The following is a 26,047-nucleotide window of genomic DNA, read 5'->3' as shown; positions in this document are numbered from 1 at the left end:
GCTGAAATCAGACTAGAAGCCGCCACGAGCGGGGCCCTGGCCTGGAGGAGGAGGCCAGGAAGAGGTTCTCGGTCTCAGCTGTGGGGTCCCGAAACCCACGGGACTTCGGGCGGGTCCACGACCGTGTGCTGATGACGTGTTGAGTGAGGACAAGAACCAAAGATTCTCTGTTCATCCACCTTTGAAAACAAGCCGCTGCCTCAGCGCGCCAGCAGCCACTTAATGCTCCGTAGCAAGTCACCCCAAAACAGAGACTTAAAACAGCCCCGGCTCTTGGGGGTGGGCCCAGGCCTGTTCCATTTGCCTCCTGGCCCAGCCCGGGCTGCCCCGTCGAGGGCAGATGCTCCAGACTCTTCCTCCTGCTGGACGAGCTGCTCCTAGGACTCACCCCCTGCCTCCCCACCCAAGACCGGAGAAATGTGCTCCTCAGGGTGGGGGCCCCAGTCAGGGGGGGAGGAGTGGGGAGCAGCCCCCCAAAGCCCAACCAGGAAGTAGCTCTAGAAGGCCTGGAAACATTCTCCCCCCAATGAGGTGCTGGGGTCTGTCCCATGTTGCGATTTCCTGTGATCCTGCCATATAATGAAGTGCTTTTTTCTAAACTCTGAATTTTGAAAACTGAAATCTTGGTACAATGGAATGATTTATAATGATAATCAGCTTCTGAAATTAGAGCTGCTTGTGATTATGGCATCAGGTGTTCTGTTCACTGAACTCAAAGTGACGCGGCAGAAACCCTGAGAGTTTCCTCTTGTGGGGCTGTTTCACATGCTTCTTTGGATAATCCAAGATTATTTACCCTTTCCTCTTCAGTGTTGGGTTTGCCAGTTGCTTCTGTTATCAAAATGACTTCACCAGCTTTTAAGTTCTATGCCGTTCATGCTGGTCCACACACACAAAAAGCACTTTTGCATTTGGATTTACTTTTCCCATTTTGAGATGAATATTCCAGTAATGGCCTAATAGCTACAGGTGGTGCACTAATAACAGGTAATAATAATAGGTGCACTAGTAACAAGTGAGGGCAGCGAGGGCACTGGGGAGGCTCAGTCACTGCTGCTCCCCCAGCCGTGAAGAAAGGAGAAGGGCCGGTGTATGTGGCCCACGTGGCCTCCTCGGAGCTGGCAGGGTCTCTGGTGTTGGTGGCGGGAGCTCACGGGTTGATGCTGACGGTCACGCGGGATGGTTGCGGCTCTGTCCCGTCTGCACCAAGCGGCCCTGGATCACCGACGGCCACTGAGCGTCTGGTTGCTGCAGAGCTGTCGGGAGGGCATCCTTCCACGCAGAGGGGTATGTGAGGTGGTGGAGCTGTGAGTCCACAACAGCTTCAGGTCTCTGAACAGAAGGGAGTCTTCTCTCCAGGTTGTGAAGGTACCTGAAGGACAAACCTTCGACCTTAGCATCCCGAGTTGGGAAGAGGACTGAGGGTTCTGGGTACACAAGCTCTGCGTACCCCTTGCATCTCAGTTGGCATTTGGATACGAGTCTGCAAACCATCATTGGCGCATGGAGAATAAGCACTGGGTCTGTGACTCCTGTTGCCATCCCTCTCCTGGTCCTTCCCTCCGTGGAGCAGGTCCAAGCCGCGGGTCACGGTTCTGGGATGTACCACCTGTTTACAGATGCCCTCCCAGGACGTGCACTGATGGTTTCAGAACAAAGAATCACAGCCGCCTCAGTGAAGAGCTAGTAAGAGCTTTCATATCCTAACTGGGAAATTAAAATATCCCATTGAGTGTGAATCCCCTGGCCTGCGGTCAGCCCTGGGTCCCCCTCAGATGCTCAGCTCTGCACCTGCAAGGGGGCTCTGGAAACGCTCACCTCAGTCCCGAGTATTAGAGGGTCTGTGAGTAAGTGTAGAGGTGGCTGCGTGAGAGAAACTGCTGGGTTGGCTTCTGCCATGTGCTGGATTTTCTGGGAGAACGTGAGTCACGCAGAAACTGTGTGACTGAACACTGACGGTATAATCTACATGCAGCACATTCTCAGCCAGAAATACAAGTTCTGAGCCGAGGGCAGACTTAACTGTTTACTGTTAAGCATCATAGAAATAATTAAGGTAGGGTCTTCCTAAACAGTGTTTTTCTTTAGCAAGTTACGGGAAATTAAAGTATAAAGTTTCTCAAAATAAAGTGAAAGAAGATCTCTCTTATTTAAGCCATTTCTCAACTGTTACAGTCACAGAAATCACCAGCACTCTGCGGGGTCTTTGTTCATAGTCTAAACTGAGTCACGTTTGTGAGGTGGAGAGCAGCGTAATTTGGTTTGATATTTGTGTGTCTACTTGAATGTCTGATTAGATACCCACCATGCACAAAGTTGAATCAGAGTACTGTAAAATTAACACTCTGCTAATTCCAAATAAATCAAGGGGTGGCAACTTGTCTGGACAAATGGCCTGGAGCCTGTGCCGGCCTGAAAATGCACCTGTTTTAGGCAGTGCCCACTTTACACCTTCAGTGAGGGGCTGTTCCCAAGGGACCTGCATCTCTTGGATGGGGATGGGGGGCAAGGGGAGGCAGGGCCAGACCCCACCCCCGCCTCAGAGGCTGCCCCTGGGGGGGGGTCCTGGCAGCTCCAAGGAGGGGTTGGGGGCCCTGGCAGCTTGCATGGGTAGCTGGGTCCTTACGGAGGCCAATGAGCCCAGCCCTGGCTGCCTGGAGTACGTGCTCAGGTTCACAGCGGAAGGAAGACAGCAGGAGTGGGTGAGGCGCCCCCTTTAGCCCAGCCCCACCTGGCCCTTGTCCTCCACGCCTGCTCCCAGCTGCCCTTGCACCTCTCTCCAGGATCCGTGCTTCCTTGGTGTCTTAGCCTGCTCGGGCTGCCATAACAAATACAACAGACAGCTATTCCTCGCAGTCTGGGGGTTGGAAGTTCGAGATCAAGGTGCCAGCAGGTGGTTCCTCCTGAGGCCTCTCTATTGGGCGAGTAGACGGTCGTCTCCTCCCCGAGTCCTCACAGGGCCTTTCCTCTATGAGCTCGCTCACTCCCAGTGACTCGTGGATCAGGGCTCCACCCTTATGACCTCATTTAACCTTAATTACCTCTTTAAAGGCTTCATCTCCAAATGCAGTCGCATGGGGGATTAGGGCTGCAGTGGGCTTTGGGGGACACAATTTGGTCCATAGCATTTGGACACCCTCTTTGGCTCCTCCACAGACCCTGGTGGTCCCCCCTGGTCTGTGCCCCCTGCCCCTGGGCCCACAGGACGCAGTGGTATGTGGACAGGGCTGCAGCGAAGAGAACAGCCCCCCTTCCTGTACAGCCTCTCCTTCGTGGCCCCATGCGTTCCACAGGCAGGGTGTCACCCAGCTTTCATCTGCCCGCAGCGTCTGAACAGCTTGGCATGAACGTAAATGGGAAAAATTTACAACCCACCTGCCAGCACTAATGCACAAACTCTCACTTTATCCAGTATCCAAGGACTCTAGACAAGCAAAATTTCTAGATAATTAAAGTTTACCTCTGTTAAGTACAGACTCTTTACCTAAACCAGCACTCCCCAGACTTGTTTGATCATAAAATAGCTCAAAAACTTGAAAACAGTGCAGATCCCTCATCTACTCCCGTGGAGCTTCTGATTTAGTGGCTCTGGAAGTGTGCATTTTTAACACGTGCCTGAACATTTTTGATGAAACTCTTTGAGAATGTCATTCCTGCCTCTAATCTGGAGGCCAGGCTCCTAGTGCCTGCACAGAGAAACTGCTTCCCCACCAGATCGTAGAGTCATTTTACAAAGCCTAACCAATTAAAAATTTTGTATTTTGAAATAACTCCAGACTCACATAGAAGTTGCAAAAATAGTAGAGTTCCTGTGTGCCCTTCACCCAGCTCCCCATTCGTAACATACCCACAGCACAATGTTCAAACCAGAAGACGCACACTGGTGCAACCCTGCTCGGGGCTCACACGTTCTTGCTGGGGAGGGGTGGGGGGTTTATGGGATTTCATCACGCGTCCGCACCAGCACAGGCGGCACAGCCCCTGCCACAGTCAGGGTACGGGGCTCTCCTGCACCCCAGAGAAACTGCGTCCTAGTCACACTTCCTCCTGCCCCTGCCCCTGGCAACAACCTCTCTGTCCCCTTCGCTGGAGTTTTGTCATTTGAGGCAGTTATATCAGTGGAACCATGCCTTTTTCATTCCGCATTGTGCCTTTGAGATGATAGTTTGTTCCTCCTGTTGCCGAGAGAGTCCAGTTGCAGGGACGTGCCCGTCATTGTGGGGCTGTGACAAGTAGGGCCGCCGAGACCCTGACGGACAGGCTTCACTTCCTGGGATGAGCACCGGGGTTGAGACTGTGCATCGGTGTTCAAGTTGAAGTCCATGCAAGGCTCCCGGAGTGGCCGCACCATTTCCCCCCTCGGCACTTGGTGGTGTCAGACCTTTCATGCCAGTCGTTCCGTGGTGTCTCATCACTGCTCTGCCTTGCATTTTCCTAACGGCAGTTTTTTATGTGCTTATTCACCATCCACTAAGCGTCTGTTCTGATCTTTTGCCCATTTTCTTATTGGATTGTTTGTTTTCTTGCTATTGAGTTTGAGTTTCCTTTTGGACAGAAGTCCCTTGTTAGGTGCGTTTGCAAGTCTTTTCTCCTTATCTATGGCTTTTCTTTCATCTACTTAACAAGAGTCTTTCACAGAGCCAAAGTTTTTAATTTTGGTGAAGTCCAACTCATCTATTTTTTAAATAGATTGTACTTTGGGTATCAATGTCTAAGGATGCTTTATGTAACTATAGGTCACACAGATTTTCTCCTAAAGTTTTATAGTTTTACGTTTTACATTTAGAGCTATGATTCATTTTAAGTTGATTTTTGCATAAGGAGTGAGGTTTGGATCAAGGCTCTTTTTTTTTTTTTCTTCTTCTTTTGCTTACAAATGTCCAAGTGTTTCCACACCATTTTTGCTGAGAATACTACCTTCCTTTATTGCTTTTGGCCTTTGTCAAAAATCAGTCGGCCGTGCTCGTGTGGGTGTGTTTCTGGGCCATTCTGTTGCATTGATCTGTGCGTCACTCCATGGCTACACTCTCCTGGTCACTGTAGCTGTGGAGGAAGTTTGAAATCAGTTAGTGTGGTTCCTCCAACTTCATTCTTCTTTTTCAAAATTATTTTTGCTATTCTAGTTCCTTTGCCTTTTCAAATACTGAGCAGTTCTTCAGTTATGAGCAGACACGGACTGGGTGTCCTAAAAGACTCAGTTCTGACTCCACCTGCCTGGAGACGGCATCAGATCCCACAGATTAAGGGCTCAGTCCTACAAGACTGCCTCACTTCAGCCCAATCACAAGTCCAGGTCGTCACCTGTGCTTTCACCTGACTGGCTATAAATCAGGGTTCCCACAACCCCCTCCTCTGTCAATTAATTGCTTGAACCATTCACAGGACTCAGAGAAACATTCACTTATGTTTACAGTTTACTGTTGTGGATATGATGAAGAATACAGGTGAACAGGTACATAGAGTGGGGTCCAGAAGCATCCTGAGAACAAGAGCTTCTGTCCCCAAAGAACATGAAGATCCACCCACATTTCATGAATGGTGGCCTCTGAGGCGGGGGGACCTTGCCTGTGTCACCCCCATCACCCCTACCTGACCACCGTGACTTTCTGGGACAGTGTTCCTCCTTCATTCTGTTGCCCAACCTGAGGCAGGTTCCGCTCGGGTCTAGCTCTAACCTGGATTCACACTGAGAAGGGGCCCCTGAGAAACCGGTGCCCAGCTCTTGCTGATTTGACACAGCACAGTCCAGCATAGTGAGATTTCTTTTTACGTGGAGGAGAGTAAATTAGCTAAGAATAATTCGGAAAAATTTGCTAGAACCAAAGATGTGGGCTGCCAGATGAAAAGGGCCCTTGGGTATCTTGCCCAGGGTACGAGAGAAGACCCTGCCCAGGATTTAAAGCCCTTGGGCAGTTCAGAGAGAAGAACAGCAGGAACAAATGTGGTCTTGGATTTCTCAACAATTGCAGTGGAATCTGTAAGACACTGGGGCACAAGTTTCAAAATTCTCACAGAAATGGTTTTGAATGTTGAATTCTATGCCTAACGAAATTGTCAATCGTGTGAAAATATAACAAGGACTTTTTCATATAAGGATTCAAAATATTTGTCTCTTACAAAAGCTTTCTCAGAAATTTACTGGAAGACATTCCATAAAATTAAGAAGCAAATTGAAGAGGAGGAAGATATGAGATCTAGGAAGCAGGTCTCCAACCTGGGAGGGAGGCCAGAAGCAGCCCAGGAGGGAGTGGGGAGGTAGAATAAGTGCTTTGCACACAAGCAGCACAGGCCTCCTTTTTCTTAAATTATAGAAACACTCAATTAGGCAGCAAGGAAAACAACGGAGAGGCCTTTGTGTACAATGGGATGTGACAAGGGTGACCACACTCAGCCAGCTCCTAGTGCTTGAATGAAGCCGCAACAGCAGAGGAGCAGAAAGGCACCAAGAAGAACAGAGATATAGAAGCTCACATAGCTGAGACAGAGGAAGTTCTGGGCAGATAACCGCTCAAAATGAGAAGACAGAGAAGTGCAGCAGCGGGAAATACCAGACGCTCATGTTTTTATTCTAATCCAGTACCTGTGACCTTCCAACGGCCCTGACTTCCTGACTGCATGCTTCATCCCCTTGTCTCCGTCTCCCGAGGCCACTGGGCTCGCCCTGGGTACCGAGAGGGTCATGTCCAGCCCAGCTGAAGGACACTCGTGTGTGTGTTTGATGTTCTAGTTGTTCACGGAGGGGACCAAGCCACCCTTTACTCTGGTCACCCCTCCCCTAACAAGAGTACCCCCTGACCATCTCCTCTGTACTTGCCATTCCACATACATTTTCTTTAAAAAATAGAAAAAGGAAAACTTTTTTAAAAGTTGAAACATTTCAGGGCTCCAGAAATGCAGAGAATACGCCTCCCCCTTTGCTGCAGTGTGTGCCCTTGGATGACCCCCTCGCTGCTCGGTCTCGTGCGCAACCCGGCCCCTCGTCCCTTCCTGGACAGTGTACCCAAGACCCCCGCTTCAGGTGCTGCTGCTCGAGCCCGTGAAGTTCCCCGCTGTGAGGGCTGGGTCCGGAGGCTGCGCGATGCTCCTCCGGTCTCACGTGAGACCCCAGGGCCCTCAGGGCAGCTGCAGCCTCTCCACTGCTGAACGTTCCTCAGCTTATACCCTGAGGCAGTCACCCCCACAGCCAGCAGCTCCACTCTGGGACATCAGTCTTGGTCAGCCGCACCACCTCCCTGCTTCCTGACCCGCCCGCGGCCTCCCCAAAGCGGGCTGACAGAAGTGCCGACCTTGGTGATCTGCGTGGGGAGCCACACGATCCTTCTCTGTTGACAAGGACCCAGGAGAGGCAGGAGAGTTTGATAGGATGCTCTTGAGTGGCTGAGAGCCAGGGCAGGGAGGCGGGTGTCCCCCACCCACCCCTGGGGGCAACAGGGCAGAGGCTCACCCTGTGGGGTCGGAGCCACAGGGGGGCAGGGGCCAGCTGGCCCAGGAGGCTCTCATGAGGTCCAGGGCTCAGGCCACACTGCAGGTCAACAGCGGCCCTGGTAAAAAAGCGCCGGTGTCCTGCTCCCCGGCTCCCTGCTGGAGTGGGCGCCCCCCTCCCACCCCGCCTCAGGTTGCTGTCCCGGAGGCCCTGGCCTCTGTCTCCCCTCCAGCCAGCGCTCAGTTTCACTGTTGGTAAAATGCAGGGGTTTAGCAGCTACACCCAGACTCCAGGGCCAACCATCTGTGTGACCCACGCATTTGAAGATATTTAGCAAAACTAAGTGAAGGTAACTTCGGCCAGTTGAGAAGGCAGGGCGTGAGGTGGAATCACAGGGGTTCTTTCCTGCCCGTGGGACTGGGCCTCCCACGTGCCCCTGACCGCAATCTTGTGTCTACTCTGTCGTAGCTGCTTTGAAAGACCTTTCCTGTCATCCAAGTGGAGTCTCTACAGCCAGGCGGTTAGAACCCACCTGGGTCTACCAGACAATTACATTTCACGTGTTCATTCAGCTCGGTGTGTCTTTCCCTTAAAAATTTGTCCTTCACAGCTCAATGGTTTTTACCTAATTCTAATCAGTTAACATGCATAAAATTTTAAAAGTACATATTTTTAAGTGGATTAACCTGTACTGTTTTTCTTCACTTTCTCATTTAAAAGGAGTATCTGCATTATAGAGCCATGGTACACTAGCAACTTTTAGTTGAAAAAGTGGTTACTTACCAACTTTCTCCAAAAAGTACTATTGAGTAAAGAAACTTTGTATTGATGTCTGTGTCTTTATTAAATCCAGAAGCCATAGGTTTTGGATTTCATATCAAAGTTTCTTTTTGTTGCTATGTGGGTGTTAAAATGTCAGAATCCTGGAAAATTTGTTATCTGTCTAAAGATAGTCTTGCAACAAATTAGAATTCAGAAATGAGGATAATAAACCACAGGAATCTGGAAATGAGTCATACAAACTTTGCTCTTTTTCTCTAAGAAGAATTCATATCACTTCCTGGTAAGATATAGCTAATGAGGTCTATAAATTTCATTAAATGGTTCATTTTCTTTCTTTAACTCAAGGGCTTCTCCTTTCTAAATAAAAAACTGAGCCCATTTTAAGTCCATTATCCTTACTTTTGTGTTTTTAAAGCACCAAAAGCATTAAAACATATCCATCCGAATCCATATGTTTTCACGCGCGTTTCTTGAGAACCAAGGTGCACTCTCTTCAGGACAGAGTATGGCCAGTAGCTTATGGAATGTTTCAGTTTCTGCTGTATACTCCCCAAGGCACACTGGAAGATTTTTAACTTGTATGAGCTCCATAGAATTTATTTTTGCAAAGTGCCCTTTCTGTTGGTGGCAAAATAAGGGGAGAGCCCAAAAGCCAACTCCCAGGTCCCGGAACAGCAGCATGGCCCCTGAGCCTTGCCTGGGAGCCCCTTCTTTTCAACAAAGTTCTAAGAAACTAGATTATCTGATTATTCACTTGGTGACATATCAGAACCAGAAGAGGGAGTGACACCTCAAGAGTGAGAGGAGACAAAAATCGATGAAAAGGAATCATTAGCAACTGCAAGCTTGGTGATCCTGGGGAGGTCTCCTCAGCCCACCTGCACTCTCACCTGTGTGCACGCCTCCCCTCACCTGTGTGCACTCCTCCCCCTCACCTGTGTGTGTTCCTTATCTGTCCTAATGAACTAATGGGCCATTCTGTTTCTCTTCAGCTGGAACCGCCCCCCACCCAAACCCATGACCTCTGTTCACAGCAGGACACCAGTAGTGGCCTCGTGACCTGAAGCATTGTGTCACCTTGCCCACCAACCAGGGTCCTTCTGCCCCTTCAGAACTTGCCTTTTCTCACCCAAACATGAGCCAGAGGAGCTCACCTCGGTCCTCTGGGAACCAGGGCCACAGCCGCTGCCTCACCACAGACAGGTGGCCTTCGTGCATCTTGGGGGGCTGTTTGGCTCCACTGTGAAGAGGTTTGATCCTCTGGTTGGTTGTACATCTGCAGTGTCTGGGAACAGATGTCTGACTCATAATTGGATATCAGAGTAGAGATGCTGTTCGGCCCTGATGTCCAGCTGCCACCCTCACTTCAGGTGCCGCAGGAGTTCGGGGGCATCAGGTGTCTGCATTCTGCGTGAGCGTCATCACAGGCGGTCCGAGAAAAATCACTGGGATGTGTCCTGATGCTGCACATAGGACCTGTCATCCCAAATAGGTCCTGTGCTGCAGAGGGTACTGGCCTGATCTGTTCACATAACAGCTTCTGACCATTTTAGAAAAACTCTTCTTTTACATACTCACCCCTCCTCAAGTAAAAAGAGCTCTTTCCTGAAGACACGCTTTATGGTCCAGAGGGAGAGATGCAATTCCCGTAGAAATACAAAGTATTAGTGAGGTGAAGACAGTATTTGTAAAAAATATCACTGAAAACCAACTAAATGACTTCCCATATGCTGGAAACAAAGGCCACTTGCTGGGACTCCTGGACAGAGGGTGGTGGGAGGGCTGGGCCCCTCCTTGTGGGTAAGGAGGGCAGAGAGGGGCCAGCCAGCTGGGCTGGGCTGGTCCCAGGACCAGACTTGGGGGGTGGGGGAGCTGGGACACCAGCGGGGCGGAGCCAGCTGCGGCCCTTCCTTGGAGGGACAGAGGGATGGGGTGGGAAGTGGGACCTGCTCGCTGTGCCTTCAGCCTTCCAGAGGCAGCCCAGGACGCAGCTCCATCCACATCCTGCCATTGTGCAGCCTTGCCGGGCGTTTCTGGGGAAAAGGAGCTCCCAGAGCAGTTTGCTGGCGAGGTGCGTTTGTGTTCCCAGGTGCTGTGTGGTCAGCTGCAAGGTTTGACGCTGCTGTCCATGGGCCAGGTCTTCCCACCCCCGTGGCCGCGGGCAGCTTCCCTCCTTGCGACCTGAGCGCCCTCTGCTGGGGCCTGCACACCCTCACTGTGCTGTCATCTGAATAAGACTAAATGACCCGTAACTTACCTAAACATATGATAATACAGAAAAAAGCAATGAAAGCATTTTACACCTCTTGGATCTATTTATTTAGGTTCCAGGAATTCTGACTTCTGGGGGACTGTTTCTGCAACTCTCTGTACTGCATTTAATCACAGACCTTACAGTTGGAGGAGAGGTGAAGGGGAGATACTAGCCTATTCCAGGTTTAAGTAATCAAAGAAGCAATTTTTGTTTAAATTAAAGTCAATGCTCCACTGCTTACCACTTAAACCGGGGGTTGGCAGACTGGCTGGAGGGCCAAATCTCTTCTGCTGCCTGTTTTTGTAAATAAAGTTTTATTGGCACACAGCCATGCCCATTTGTTAACGTCGTGTTGTCTGGGGCTGCTTTTGCACTGCAGTAGTAGAGCTGAGTACCTGTGACACAGACCCTAAAATGTTAGCATCTGGACCTTTACAGAAAAAGTGTGCCGACTCCAAGTGAGGCAGTGGTGCGGCTAATTTGCCAGCACCAGACTGTAATGTCCTTAGTAGGTGTGTTCTCTGGGCCAGGAAGTGGTCTGCGGTCACTATGGGATCATTCTGTCTTTCCCAGAAAGCTCTCAGGGAGATGGTATTATCCACACCGTTTTCCTTGCGGGGAGATTGAGGGCTGGCGGCGAAGGGCATTGCTGGGCCTGAAGGCGTTTGCTCTTCCCATTTGCTTATTTTCACCACCTTGGCATTTATCTCTTGCATTCATCTTGAACGTCTTAGACATGTGCTGTTTTTGCGTGGCTCTCTCTCTCTCTCTTTCACAAGAAAGAAGATGCAGCAGATTAGATCAGGGTTTAGTTCTGTTTCTTCTCACCCTCAGAGCCTCTCACGCAGATCATGGCCGGGGTCAGCAGCTCAGGTGGGCCAGGGTGTGCGTGTCCAACAGGTGCTCAGGGGCCTTACCTTGAGGACAAGAGGGAGGGAGGGTCAGATGCAGTCCCAGCCCCACACAGGGTCTCTCCTGGAGGCCTGCTGTCTGGTCACTGGCATTTGGAATCACTGAACACCTGTGCAGTGATCTGTGACTTGCATGCAAGTTGTATGGCAGAGGTAGATGGAAATATTTCCTAAGAAAACCCTTTTCTTTGAAATTTAAAAAGTGTATAAGTTCCTCCCACCCCTCAACTTGCCACACACACACCGTTTAAAGAAACACAAGAGTTTACTCAGCAGACGTGTTTCTCTTTCTTCATGTGCTTTAGCTTAAATTGTTCATGTGGCTGGCCCAGCCCATGTGAGGTGAGCAGGAAGCAGATAAATGCCATCCGGCCTCTGGTTCTGATGCTACAGTAACTGTAGCTGATACAATTGAACTTCAGTCGTGGAAAGGACAGTCCTGGGGAAAAGAAAGATCACAGCTCATGTCTGAGTCATTTAACTGATTAAAGGGGATAACCTGGAGCAAGCCAGCTCCCACCGGCACGTACGAAGGTGCTGGAGGGAGCCAGGCCCACCGTGGTACCTGCTAGAATGTGCTGGCGAAAGTCCCGGTCCCATGAATCTGTGATTCATTCTTATCCTGGCCTCCTCGCTAAGAAGGAAGCTGTCTTAGGTGTCAGCTGTGTGTTGAGTGGCCATTTCCCATGTGCAATTTACTGGAGGTAAAGAACGAGCATAGGGACTTCCCTGGTGGCGCAGTGGTTAAGAATCCTTCTGCCAATGCAGGGGACATGGCTTCGATCCCTGGTCCAGGAAGGTCTCACATGCTGTGGAGCCACTAAGCCCATGTGCCACAACTACTGAGCCCATGTTCTGCAACTGCTGAGCCCATGTGCTGCAACTACGGAAGCCCGTGCACCTAGAGCCTGTGCTCTGCAACAAGAGAAGCCACTGCAATGAGAAGCCTGCACACCGCAACAAAGAGTAGCCCCCGCTCGCCACAACTAGAGAAAGCCTGCATACAGCAAGACCCAATGCAGCCAAAAAAATAAATAAAAATTTATTTAAAAAAAAAAAAATGAATGAACGTAAACTGCTCGTTGGAGTCAGATGTAGTCTGGTCTGGAGAATCACGCAGGCAGGGACCCTTGAAGCAAACGGGGACATTCTCATCATAGTTTGTTTGCTGTAGTTCATCTGGCGGCCCCAATCCAGTGGAAGCCAGCGTCCTGTATTCTCGGGTGTGTCTGGGCGTTCATGTGAGTATTAAGGCAAAGGTAGAATGCAGCCCCTCAGCCATAGGCGGCAGGAGGCTGCTGGTGTCTTAAGTCATGGGTGACTGTTGGAAGCAGGAGCAAAGGAAAGCTTGAAAGAAACCATCATGATGAGCCAACTTCTCTTTGGATTTTGAAAATAATTGCATTGTTCTGACGGGGCCAAAAGAAGTGACCACCGAACTTGTACTTTCTTTGCTCTTTCTTGTTCCATTTTTATTCTTTTGTTCCCGTTATCCTTTCAGATAATGCAGGGTTGTGGCAGTGCCTGGTGTGTGTCACAATTTCATTCCTCTTCATGGCTGAATAATATTCCATCGTGTGTATGTACTGTTTATACCACATTTTGTTTGTCCCTTCACATTTTGATGGCCACTGGGTCATTTCCACCTTTTGGCTGTTGTGGCTAGTGCTGCTGTGAATATTGCCCTACATTGTCTGTTTGAGTCCCTGTCTCTGATTCTTTGGGGTATATACCCAGGAATGGAATTGCAGGATCATTTTATGTTTAACATTTTGAGGAATGGCAGCTACACTGTTTTACATTCCTACCAGCAATGTAAGAGGATTCTAATTTCTCTACATCCTTGTCAATACTTACTGTTTTCTGGTTTTGCTTTTGGTTTTGTTTGTTTATTTTTGATAGTAGCCATTCTCACAGGTGTGAGGTGGTATTTCATGGTTTTGGTTGGCATTTCCCTAATGATTAGTGATGTTGAGCATCTTTTTGTGTGCTTATTGGCCATTTGTATATCTTCTTTGGGAAAATGTGTATTCAAGTCCAAGTGTGCGGGGTCCAGAATGTTCACTTCCCTTCTCCTATCCCTGATGTGCAAAACCCCATGTATTTCTTTTTCTCAGTAACTAACTTCTGGGGGATCGTTCGTTATATTTTATACTACTTGAATCAAATATGTATTTCTTTAAAAGAAAAAATGTTTAATGATTTAGGGTAAATATTTTAAAGAAAACAATCATGAATGTGTCTTCTGGACATTCTCTCATTAGGGAAGGTTTTTTAATATTGCTTTTCTGGTTTAATTCTACATTTAATTGATTTTTTAAAAACCTCCAGTCCTGGGGAGTTCATCATAAAAACTTCTTGCTTAAGAATTGCATTTGATTTCTCTGAGTCTTGACCGGAGAAGGAAGAGAGGAAGCGGAGAGCTGGAGAGGCCTCCTGCTGCCCCTGCTGGAGCACGAATGGGTCTGAGTCCCCGGCACGGTGACTGTCTCCGCACAGGGTGCTGGGGCTCTGAGTCAGATGACCTTCAGCAGGACCAAGGGCACAGCCAGGCCAGGGTGAGGAGGTCTGGGGCCCTTTCTGTTGGAGCTGTGATTGGAGCCAAAATGTCCCCAGGTGTGGTTAAGGATCATTCGGGGTGAGATGTGTATTGGAGGAGATGCCAGTTCATGGGAAGGAGGTGAGAGTGAGGGGAGGCAAGTGCAGCCTGAGAAACAGTGAGCCCCTCGGGGTGTGCAGCCCCAGCGAAGCTCAGCAAGAGGCGTGAAGGCCGAGAGGTGCCCTGGGAGTGGCGGGTGGGGACGGAGGCCCCTCTCTTTGTTCTTTTTAGAGTGAGAAAAACATTACGAAATGCTTTGGAAACTGTTCTGTCTTGTTCAAATAGGATTGGGGTGGGAGGTGGGGTGAGGTGGGGAGTCAGTAAGACCGAGAAAGTATGAAGCTTTAACAAATGTCTGGGAAGGAGCAGCTCCGAAAAATTATAGGTGTTCTGCTCTCGGCAACTATGTATAATCTGAAATGATTCTGTGTAAATTGGGGGTTAAGGAACTCTCCATGTCACTGCGGGGGAGACTGCCCTGCGAAGCTGGCTCCAAGGGAGGCTTTGTTGCACGTTCAGAAAAAACCTTCCTCCTCCCCCCACCCACCTCCCCTCCCCCAAAGGGAGGTTGAAGAGGGAATTTGGAGATCAAAGCACAGAGCCAAGAAGATCCTTATGCAACAACAAGTCCTAGAGGAGGGGTCCCAGAGGAGGGGTCCCAGAGGAGGAGTCCTGACGCAGCCCATCACCCTCTCCCTCCTCTTCTCCCAAAAGCCTGTAGTGTGGTTGGAGGACAGATGGGAGGTGGCGGGGCAGGACCACCAGGACCGCAGAGAGGGCAGCGGGATGTGGCCTGTTTGTAACCACGCAGCCCAACTGCTCCTAAAGGTTGGGAGGAGGGCCACAGCTGACCCGACAGATGAAACCTGGACGTGGGGTGAGGTGGTGCGGGCAGGGGCAGCGGCCCCAGCCTGGGCACTTCTTGTTCTGAGGATGGTGGGAGGTGAGCGGAGGGTGGGTGTGGACCGTCGGAGAGGGCAGATGGGGGCCATGGGACTGCCCACCTCGATTCTGTGATTGGGGAGGTCCGGGTCATGCCCATCAAGCAGCGTGAGCCCGTGATTTTTCCAGATGCCTCACGCCTATTGACTGTGCAGCCCCCGACCTCCCTGAGGTCAGTACTGTTATGAGGAAACAGCGGGGGAAGTTAAGGAGATTGCCCAGGACTCGGGGTGGAGCCCACTGTCCAGGTCCTTGCTGGGGGTGACCTCCCCCTCAAGCTCACCATGTCCAGGGCAAAGTCACCATCTTTGACACCCACCACCCTCTGCGGCCCCAGCGCCCAGGGTGTGGGTGCCCCACCTCTGCCAGCAGCACCCCTGGAACAGACACGTCTCTCTATCCTCCCTCCACCGCTCCTGGTCATTGCTAAGCCCCCTGTGCCCCCGCCCATCCTCTCCTGCCTGTAACACACAGGGATGACTTGGGTTGGGTTCCCCAAAGCAGAGCTCAAGACCGGAAGGAGGTGGGGGAAGCAGACAGGGCAGGGAAGGAGCCGGCCCAAGGCCAGCCCCAGGCGGCTCCACGGGGATGCTGGACCATGACCCACACACCCAGCTGGAGGGATGGCACTTCTGTTCCCCCATGTCAGAGGTTCGCCAGCTTTGCCGCCCCCAGGGACATGGTGTAACCCTGGCATTTCTAGAGGAGGGGCTCCTGTCCCCCTGAGGGCAGTTCCCCAAGGGTGGGTGCAGCTTGAGCTTAGTGTAATGAAAAGGATAATTTTTCCCTGGAGTTAGTTTAATAATTTGCACAAATAATGACAGGAGGGCTTTTCCTGACATTGTCTTTTAATCGTTATCATTGACTCAGTGTTGGGTGGCTGGCAGCCAGCTGGGCCACAGGGGCGCTAAGCACTGAGCCGCCTTCAGGGAGAGCAGCGCCCTTGGCACCCGTTACGAGGAGGCTGGGAGTCGGGGTCCACCGGGCTCAGTGCGCCTACTGCTGCCGCAGGATCCCTGGTGTCGGCCAAGTTAAAGAGCTGTTTCAGGTGCTGGGTTGTGCCCACGTCAAGTCCACCCAAGAATGCGGTCGACACGTGAGCCATCAGGCTGAGGAGGGGCGGCCGTCAGAGCAGCGCGGAACCTCCTGGTGGTGCCGGTGTAGGGTGGCGACAGCCTGTGGTCTGCAGGGCAGCGGAGGCCTGCTGCTGCCCCATGGCCCACGTCCCCCAGCATCCTCCCGCTGAGGGCCCGGCCGGCACAAGTGGGGCCCCTACAGGCAGAGCCGGGAGAGGCAGGAGGTGTGGCAGTGCTGCCGTCCCCTCGCCGGGCCCCTCCTTCCTCTCATACACACGGGCAACGGGCGCCTGGGGGTCCTGGCTGCCGCCCTCTTACTCAGCTGCTGCCCGTCGTCCCCCGATTTAGGGCCTTTTCACAGCCTTGGTGCAGGCCACGTCCCCCTGCGGACCCTGCCCCTCTGGCTGGCCCGGAGACTCTCCCAGGCCTCCCACCCCTACGGGTGGGTCGGTGTGCGATGCTCTGACCTCTGACCTCTAGCATCCCACAGCTGAGTCTGACCTGGAGAGGTCTGTGGGACCTCTTGACTCCTCGTGGCCTCGTCACGTGGTCTCTGGGGGCCAAGGGCCCGCGGAGCCAAGGGTGGGATGGCGAGGCACAACTGAGAGGCACCGGGCTGCCCCTCCCTGGGGACTCCAGTTGAAACGAGTGTGTGCATCCTGCCCAGGACACTGCGTCCACCTCTGCCCGTGCACTCGGGGCTCTCTTGGTGCAGTCAGCCCCTCACAGAGTGTCCACCCACTGCTTTCGCATCACGGTGGACGCTCGCGGCCATGTGTACCTACACGCGTGTGAGCAGAGCACATGCACAGGCCTGATTCCCTCGGGTGGGTCCCGCTCCTGGCGCTCACCCGATCACCCACTGGACACTTGCTGAGCCCTGTGGCGAGTGGGACACCGCTGGGCACCGTGGTCAGAGGGGAAAACAAGACAGACACGCCCCACCCAGCCATGGAAGTGCAAACAGCTAGGAGTTCGGGTGGTGCTGGGCACACCAGCCGCCTCGTGGGGTGACTTGGAGCTTCCGACACGAAGAAGGGATGGGCCCTAGGCCAGAGGCGCCGCCTGGCCCAGACGTGGGCTGGACCGCCAGGCCTGGACAGCAGCACTGGGCCCCAGGAGACCCGAGAGGCGGTTCTCAGGGCCGACACCGGCCGCTCCGCAGGCGAGGGAGCCACGTGGGTGCTGCCCGTCCCAAACCCGCCCCCAAGTTGGGAGCAAAATGAAGGGGTTGTTCTGCAGCAGCTTGAACCAGCTGTGAGCACCCCCTCAGGTCCCACCACCTGGGCAGGTCAGCAGCTGGCCTGGGCGGTGTGTGCCTGCAGGTCGCCAGGCCAGACCCTCACCTGCCAGTGAAAACCAGTCAAGCCGCCAAAACCTTTCCTCCACCACCGGCTGCGTCAACGTCATAAGTGGCTCAGCAGATGCTTCTGGAACCAGGATTTTACATTTACCAAATGTAAATCGGGCTCCATCCACATGGGATGAGTGTGGATGCGTGTGAACTAAAACGCTGGCCCTGCAGCCCAGCGTCCTGTGGGCAGAACTGCCCGCGTGGAGCTCTTGGCCAAGGCGTCCCCGTCCTGCATCGCCTGTGTGGCTGGCACGCCTGTGCTCTGTGCCATCCATGCAGGATGGATGACATGCAGCCCCCAGGTGGGTGCTGGCAGAGCCCTCACCCCTTGGGGGGACATCATGAGGCCGAGAGGCTGCGGAGCGCGGAGAGGTGTGAGGACACGTGGGGTGTCGTGGTCGACACGGCACCATGTGCGGTTCTCGGGACGTGAAGCTGCTTCTAAACCTGCTGTAAACCCTTGGTTTCTCTCTCATTTTAGGGGGGAGCCTGAGTGTTCTGCATTTCGTTCTCAGACTTGACTTTTATGTCAAGCCAGTATTGATTTTCTACTCAAAGTATTCTATTTTGTTTTATTTTTCTTCTTTTCTTTCTTTATTTGGTTGCACCAGGTCTTAGTTGCGGCAGGCGGGCTCCTTAGTTGTGGCTCGTGGGCTCTTTAATTGTGGCTCTCCAGCTCCTTAGTTGCGGCTCGCTGACTCCTTAGTTGTGGCATGTGAACTCTTAGTTGCAGCATGCGTGTGGCATCTATTTCCCTGACCAGGGATTGAACCCGGGCCCCCTGCATTGAGAGTCTTAACCACTGTGCCACCAGGGAAGTCCCCAAAGTATTTTAAAAATTGTGCCCAATGCTGTAGCCTGCCCGTTGTAGGCTGTAGTGTTTTCTTGCTTAATCCCACTTAGTAAGTTACTTTTTAGTGCTTTAGTCCCCGGGGGACACACTGACTGCATATCCGGGAATGGTCGTGGGCCTTCTCTTCCTGTTCTCTCTGATTAGGATTTGGGATTTTAAGGTCTATCTGAAATATTATTAATGTGTATTATTCAATTCATTTGGGAGCAAGATTCCAAATCCTGGCAGTCATCTTTTTCTTCCAGAGAAGAGTATCATACTAAAGCATTAAATCTACCCTCCGTCCATTTCCTCCATAGATTCAGAAAGAGCAGGGGGGCCTGGTTCCTGGTGCTGGAACGACTCAGTGAAATAAAATGATGATGCATAAGCGTGGGCGAGAAGGGTTGATGAATCCGACAGCTTCCCTGGGCCATGTGTAACCAGTTCTCGTGTGATGGCTTGTGAGTAAAGGGGTGCCCGAGCCCGTGATCCTCTGTCCTGCAATACTTCCAGAAAGTTCAGTGATTCAGACACCCTGAGTGCCCTTCTGGGGCCTTTCCTGCCAGGGCCTACGGGATGGTGGACCATCGCAGGCCAGCGTGCTGTCTCGTAACAAACATTTATTTTACCAAGTGTGCATCTGTGTAGGCCTGACACTTGGGTTCCTTGAACTAACCACACGTGAGAACACTTCCCGACAGCGTCCTCAACAGCTGTTGAATATTCACATGCTGGAAGCCTTGGTGCCTTTTCTGAAAGAGCTGCTGGCAAATCTCTCTGGAACTTCGAATGATTCCTTCCATCAGCCCAACGCTGGAACTGAAAGTGGAAAACGTTTCCAGGACGTGGAGGTTCCCCTGGGTTCAGTCTGAAGGTCAGATGAGAAGGTGCACAGGCCCCTCCTTGTGGGGAGAGACGCTACGGAGAAAACAGCAAAGTGACCGATGAGCACGCGGGCGCCGGAGCTGGCAGGACGGGGGAGGCCTGCTCTGGGCCTCGGGGACTGTCCCTTTGGGGCCAGCGTGCAGCCTGCGAACAACACGCCTGACCCGTGGAGGGCTCTCCAGGTCCCGCTGCTATGATGGCTCAGCCACAGAACTGGAGGAAACAGGCCCAAACCTTTGCTGCTCGGCTGACAGCTGCTCCGCGGGAGCCCTTGTTCTGGATGTGGGGTTCGTGGGGCCTTAGGCACCTCCAGCCCCGTGTCCTTTCTGGGGACGTAGGGGGTGCCCAACGGCAGCTACAGAGGACTCCGGCCCTGAGTGCTCTGCCCCACTACCCAGCTCTGGGGGTGACCCTCTTCCTCCCCTCCCTCCACACCAGCCCCAGACAGGGCAGGGCTGCCTGTGGCATTTCTAACTTCTCTTACCTTCTGGTCGTGGTATTTCCACCACTTAGGCCACCCAACACACACTTACGTTGGTTCTACTTATGTACTGCTGCTTAACGAGCGACTCCAAACTTACGGCTTAGAACAACTTGTCACGGTTTGTGGATTAAGTGGGAAGGTGAGTCTCTTGGGCTTGCGGTGGGCTGGGGACCAGGGCTGGGGGTATCTGTGGTGCCTTTCCCCCAGATCTGGCACCTGGTCTGCTTGGCTGGAGCAGCTGAGAATTTGTCTGTTTTATCTGGTCATTGAATTTATTGGCATAAACTTAATGCTGTTCCTTTACTATGCTATTAATGTCTGTAGGTTTTACAGTGACTTAGGTTCTTTCATTCCTCATACTGATCATTTGTGTCTTTTATCTTTTATTTTGATCATATGTAAGTTAGAGATTTGTCAATATTATTGGGTGTTTTTTTTTTTTTTGAAGAATAAGCTTTTGGTTATTCTTGATTGTTCATTTTCGATTTCATGGATTTCTGCTCTTGTATCTATTATGTCCTTTCTTCTGTTTACTTTGAGTTTACTTTGCTCTTTTCCTCTTTTAAGGTGGAAGCTTAGATCATTGGTTTGAGACCTTCTTTTCTAATATAAGCATTTCAAACTATAAAATTTTCTCTAAATATTGTTCTGGCTGCATTCCACGATTTTGATGTGTTGTTCCTTTCTTTTTGGCCTAAAATCTTTTCTAAGTTTCTTGTGTTTTTTTCTCTTCGACCCATGGGAATTTAGAAGTACGTTGTTTTAATTTCCAAGTATTGGCGGTCCTGACAAAGCAGTAAGCAGCGCAGGAGGGAGGGCTTGTGCTCACGGAGTCCACACCCACCCAAGGCCTGACCCTCAGCCAGTTCTGGTGAAGGCCTGGCTCTTCGCTGACTAAACCCCTTCCTTCTCGCCGGAGCCGCCTGTTGTCTGAACTAGCCTTTGCCATTTCTGTGCATTTCCTCCTGCTTCATGGGTCTGTACCACTAAAGAACAGATTGAATTGTTTGGGGACAGATACTTAGAAATATGACGTGATACAGCAGAAATTGACACAACATTGTGGATCAACTATACTTGAATTAAAAAAAAAAAGAAATATGACACGAGCCACAAATGCAAGCCAAAATATAATTTTAAAATTTTTAATAGTTAACACTATAAAAGTAAAAAAAGCAGATGAATTTAATTATAATAATATTTTATTTAATCTAATATATACAGACTATTATCCTTTCAACATGTGATCAATGTGAAAATATCAACGAGATATTTTACGTTCTTTTTTTCATACTAAGTCTTCAAAATCTGATGTGCATTTTACACTCACAGCCTCATTTCATGCGCCTGTGTGCCTGGGGACTGGGTCTGTTTTCTCTGGTCAGTCCCACAACCGGGGGAAACAGCTGGAAATCAGGTGTGCAGCTGCAGAGTCACTCGCCAGAAAACACATCTGGAGTTTTGGCAAGTAAGCATTGAAAACAGGAAGCTCAGTTTTGCTTTGTAATGGTTTCCAAATAACAGTGTGAAATCAGCTTTTTTCTGACAGTCAGGGGAAGTTATGGAGCACGTTTCTTGGGACTGATGTTTTGTATTTGCTAGAAAATGCTGGGTTCAGAGGGCCTCAGGGGCCCTTCTGTGGCATTTGTCGGCGATAGGCCTGGACCCTCCAGGACGCCCCGCGCCGCCCCCCAAGCACCCAGATGCTGGGATGCTGGGAGTCACGCGTCTCAGAACTGCACTGATGGCTTCGGGACACTCGTGCTGGCAGCTTCCTTGGCGGCAGCAAAGATTTTGTTAAAGATTATTAAAGTTTGTGTCTTTGCACCTCAGCCGCAGGCACCACTGACCTGATCTCTGTCGCCAGTGACTAGAATTCACATTTTTAGGATTCCACGCAAATGCAATTGTGGTGGCTGCTCTTGCCTGACGCTCACCTGAGTTGCGTGCATATCAGCAGCTTATCTATTTGCTGGGGCGCATATCAGCAGCTTATCTACTTGCTGGGGCACGTCCACTGCGGCTGCACCTCAGTGTCCGGCCACGCGTTGTTGATGAACGTTTGGGTTCAAACAGTTTTTGTCTGTTGCGCAAAAAGCTGCTTGGAACATTTGTGGACAAGTTTTGTGCGGCGTGTGCCCAGGAGCGGAGTGGCTGGTCGTGCGGAGGGTCTGAGCATCTGCTCAGCTGCTTTGCAAAGTGGTTCTGTCTCGCCGTCCCTCCTGCAGTGTGTACGATTTTCACTTGGTGTTGTCAGTCTTTTTAATTGTAGCGTCTTGAGGATGTAGTGTGTTTCATCACAGTTAAAATTTCATTTCTCTTCCCAATTAGATACCAGGCGTACTCCTCCCATCCCCCCACCCCACCCAGGTGTAACCACCAAAAACATTTGCAAACATCGGGGGTGGGGGTGGGCGCACTGGAAATGTTACCTTAAATGGAAAAAGGGTCTTTGCAGATGTGATTGAGGACTTTGAGACAGGGAGATTGTCCTGGGTTATCCAGGTGGGACCTAAATGCTGTCCTAAGTGTCCTTATAAGAGGGGGCAAAGGAGATTTGACCCAGAAAGACGAGGAGGCACCAAGCTGCTGGCTGTGAAGACAGGAGAGGGACTGTGAACCAGGGAGGGCGAGGGATGCTGGCAGCCTCCAGAAGCTGGACCAGGCGAGGAACGATGGTCCCCCTGCCTCTGAATGGAGGAGGGCCTGCTGACACCCCAGTTTCACACTGCGAGACTCATTTAGAACTTCTGCCCTCCAGACTGTACGAAAATAAACTACTATTGTTTTAAGTCACTGAGTTTGTGGTAGTTTGTGACAGCAACCACAGAAAACTAGTACAATTACTGCAAGAAATGAAATAAAACCTAAGTGAATGGGAGATACACGGTGCTCATGGGTTAGAGGACTCAGTGTTGAGATGTCCATCCTCCCAGGCTGCTCTCTATGTTCATCATGGTCCCAGTCGATATCACAGCAGGGTTTTTTTTAAATAGAAATTGACAGACTCATTCTAAAATTTGTTGGACATACAAAGGCTTTAGAATAGCCAAAGTTCATCTGAAAAAGAACAAAGCTAGAGGACCAACACTGCCTGACTTCAGGGCTAATCCAGACAATATGTGTTGGCGTAAAGATAGACAAATAGATCAAAGAAACAGACTAGAGTCCAGAACTGACCCGTGTGGACACAGACAACCGATTTTTTTATAAAAGTGCAAATGCAGTTCAGTGGAGAAAGAGCATAATCTCTGAACAGATGAAAAACTTGGATACCTTTATGCAATAAAATTGAACCTTAAAACCTCACACCATACATGAAAGTTAACTCAAAATGGATCCTAGAACTAAATGTAGAACTTAAAACTATAAAACTTCTAGAAGGAGACAGAAAAATATCTTTGCAACCTTGGGTTAGGCAAAAAAGTTCTCAGATAAGATACCAAAATCACAATTCATAAGAGAAAAAAATGGATAAATTGGACTTCATCAACATTACAAACTTCTTACCATCACCCTTCTGCTTTCCATAAAGAATATGGGAGTAAAATCTCTGAGTGGGGAATGAAACAGGAGAGAAGGGGGCAGGACACAACCTTTGAAATAATGACATAGCCCAAGGACATGACATAAACTGATTAGAACCAAATGGGTCCAAGATGGCCAAGAAGTTGACTTCCACTAGACCTTGAACCTCAGTATACACTCACTGTAACACATCAGCCAGGTAAATGACACACCCACAGGGGCCATGACAGTTCCAAGACGGACCATAAGGATCAAAAAGTGGGCAGTGGCCCAATTCCTGGAAATCCCCGCCCCTTCCCAAAAAAGCTGGAATACTCCTCCCACTCATTAGCCTAGGAAATTACCCACCCCTATAAAAACTGACAACCCCACACCCTGGTGCCTTTCTCACCTTCTGAGGTGGCCCACACTCTGTCTGTGGAGTGTGTTTCTCTCTAAATTCACTTCTTACCTATCAAAAAAAAATTACAAACTTCTTTGAAAGACATTTTTTTGTTTTGTTTTGTTTTTTAATTAATTATTTATTTTTGGCTGCATTGGGTCTTTGCTGCTGCACGCAAGCTTTCTCTAGTTGTGGAGAGCAGGGCCTACTCTTTGTTGCAGTGTGTGGGCTTCTCATTGCGGTGGCTTCTCTTGTTGCGGAGCACGGGCTCTAGGTGCACAGGCTTCAGTAGTTGTGGCATGCGGGCTCAGTAGTTGTGGCTCGTGGGCTCTAGAGCGCACGCTCAGTAGTTGTGGCACATGGGCTTAGTTGCTCCATGGCATGTGGGATCTTCCCGGAGCAGGGCTTGAACCTATGTCCCCTGTGTTGGCAGGCGGATTCTTAACCACTGTGCCACCAGGGAAGTCCCGAAAGACATTGTTAAGAAAATGAAAAGACAGGCCAGGGGAATGGGAGAAAATATTTACAAATAATATCTGATAAAGGACTTGTGCCCAGACCTCTGTAGGACTCTCAAGACTCAGTGATAAGAAAACAAACATCCCAATAAAAAATGGGCCAATGATTTGAATAGATGCTTCATCAAATAAGGTATTTGGATGGTAAATTAGTTCAGCATCATTAACCATTAGAAAAATGTTAAGTCCACAATGAGATACCACAGCACACCTATTAGCACGTCTAGAGTGTAAAGGCTGGCCATCCCAAGTGTTTGTGAGGAAGTGGAGCAATGGGATCTCACACACTGCTGGTGGGAATGCAAATGATCCAACCACTATGGAGAACAATTTAGCAATTTTTTTTTAAAGCTCACCATACAACTGCCTTATCATCCAGCCACCCCCTCCTGGGTGTCTACCTGAGAGAAATGGAAGCCTCTCCACCCAGAGACTTACACACAGATGCCCACAGCACAAACTGGGAGCAGCCTGCATCCACTAATAGGCGAATGGAAAAACAGCTGTAGTTTTGAGCGAACAGGTGGTACTGTGTGAGAAACCAGAAGAGGGCACTACCGCGCGACTCTATTTATGTGAAATTCTGGAAAATGCAAGCTAACTTATTGGTGATAGAAAGCAAATCAGGGAATTTCCTGGTGGTCCAGCGGTTAGGACTGCGCACTCTCACTGCCAAGGGCCTGGGTTCGATCCCTGGTTGGGGAACTAAGATCCTGCAAGCCACTCGGCCAAAAAAAAAAAAAAAAGCAAATCAGCAATTGCCTGGGGAGGGAGACAGGGAGCTCGCCAAGGGGGACGGACAGGGGCACGAGGAAGCGGGGAGGGGGCTGGTTCAGGGGTTTGTACGCTGGTCACGTTCATCAAACTTTAAATATGTACCGTGTATTGCATGTCAATCATAGTCAACAAAGCTGTAAGAAAGTCATTTGAGTCGCCCTCTACACAGCCAAGAGGAGATGTCAGTGGGCAGCCAGTTCTGTGGTCTGGAGCTTGGGGGCAATTAGGAATGAGTGGTCAGTGCTGATGGGCTGCTGGGTGGGAGGGTCCCTGGAGCAGGGCTCTGGAGCACCTAACGCTGGGGGTCAGGGCGGAGCAAAGCTGGAAGTCGCTGAGTGTCTGTGTCCCCCATTCCTGTATCGAAGCCCTGACCCCACAATGTGATGGGATTGGGAGGCGGGGCCTTTGAGAGTCACTAGGGTCAGCTGAGGCCGTGAGGGTGGGGCCCCGTGATGAGCTGAGTAGCACAGACGCTGGAGCTCTCGCTGCCGCGTGGGGACATGGGAAGAAGGCCGCCTGCAGGCTAGGAAGAGGCCCCACCAGACCAGACCCTGAGCTGTGGCGTGAGCCACCATCCGTGGTGTCCATCTCAGCAGCGCCGGCAGAATGAAGCCTCACAGGTGAGCCGAGCCCGTGTGTATTAACCAAACAGTCTGCTCGGAGGCCTGGGGGCTGAGAGTGTGTGTCGGTCGTTAGAATCAGTGGGTGGTAGGAGCACACGGTGGTCACGTGACAAAGTCAACGCGGCCAGACGTGGTGCCCGTGCTCGCAGGTGTGGGTGGGGGTGGGGGTGGCTGTAGCCAGCCCCGCGTGGGGACCTCAGACCTCCTCCGGGGGCTTTGCCCGAGCCGCCCCCGCCCTCTGAGGCTGCAGCGCCGCTGGGTGTGGGAGCTCGTGTGCTGGGCTGAGGAGGGTGTGGGCATCCCCTGCCCTGTGCCCCTGATCAGAGTGGAAGTGAGCCGACTTAAGTACCCGGGGTCATCAATTCCCGCACGTCCCTCTAGCAGGTGGTGGGCTAGCCCTCAGGGCCGCCTGCCCAGGGCAGTGGGAGTGGGGTGTGTGTGTCTGTGTGTATGCGTGTGCAAGGGGCTTGTCGGGGTTGAAGGCTCTGTGCCCGGAGCCTGGGGCCAAGAGAGGCAGGGTGTTTGGAGCTCCCTGGGGACCCCTTCCCTCCTGGGGGCTGCCGTCCTTCTCCCTCCCTGCCTCGGACCCTGACCCAGACGTCAGCGTGGGCAGTGCAGCCGAGGGGAGGAAAGGGAGCCTGGTGCCCAGATCCTTCATGCCCCCCGAGTGTCA

At 51.1% G+C, this 26,047-nt stretch overlaps 1 protein-coding gene across 11 annotated transcripts in view; it reads left to right on the top strand.

The window, feature by feature from the left end:
* Positions 1-26,047, top strand: part of B3GNTL1 (UDP-GlcNAc:betaGal beta-1,3-N-acetylglucosaminyltransferase like 1) — a 107,596-nt gene that overhangs the window by 51,628 nt on the left and 29,921 nt on the right. The gene's annotated exons all lie outside the window — the stretch shown is intronic.

This window comes from Balaenoptera borealis (assembly GCF_965194805.1).
Source record: "Balaenoptera borealis genome assembly, chromosome: 20".
In the NCBI taxonomy this organism is placed as follows: Eukaryota; Metazoa; Chordata; class Mammalia; order Artiodactyla; family Balaenopteridae; genus Balaenoptera; species Balaenoptera borealis.
Note: the sequence above shows the minus strand (reverse complement) of the source record. Positions and strands in the feature narration are given on the sequence as shown.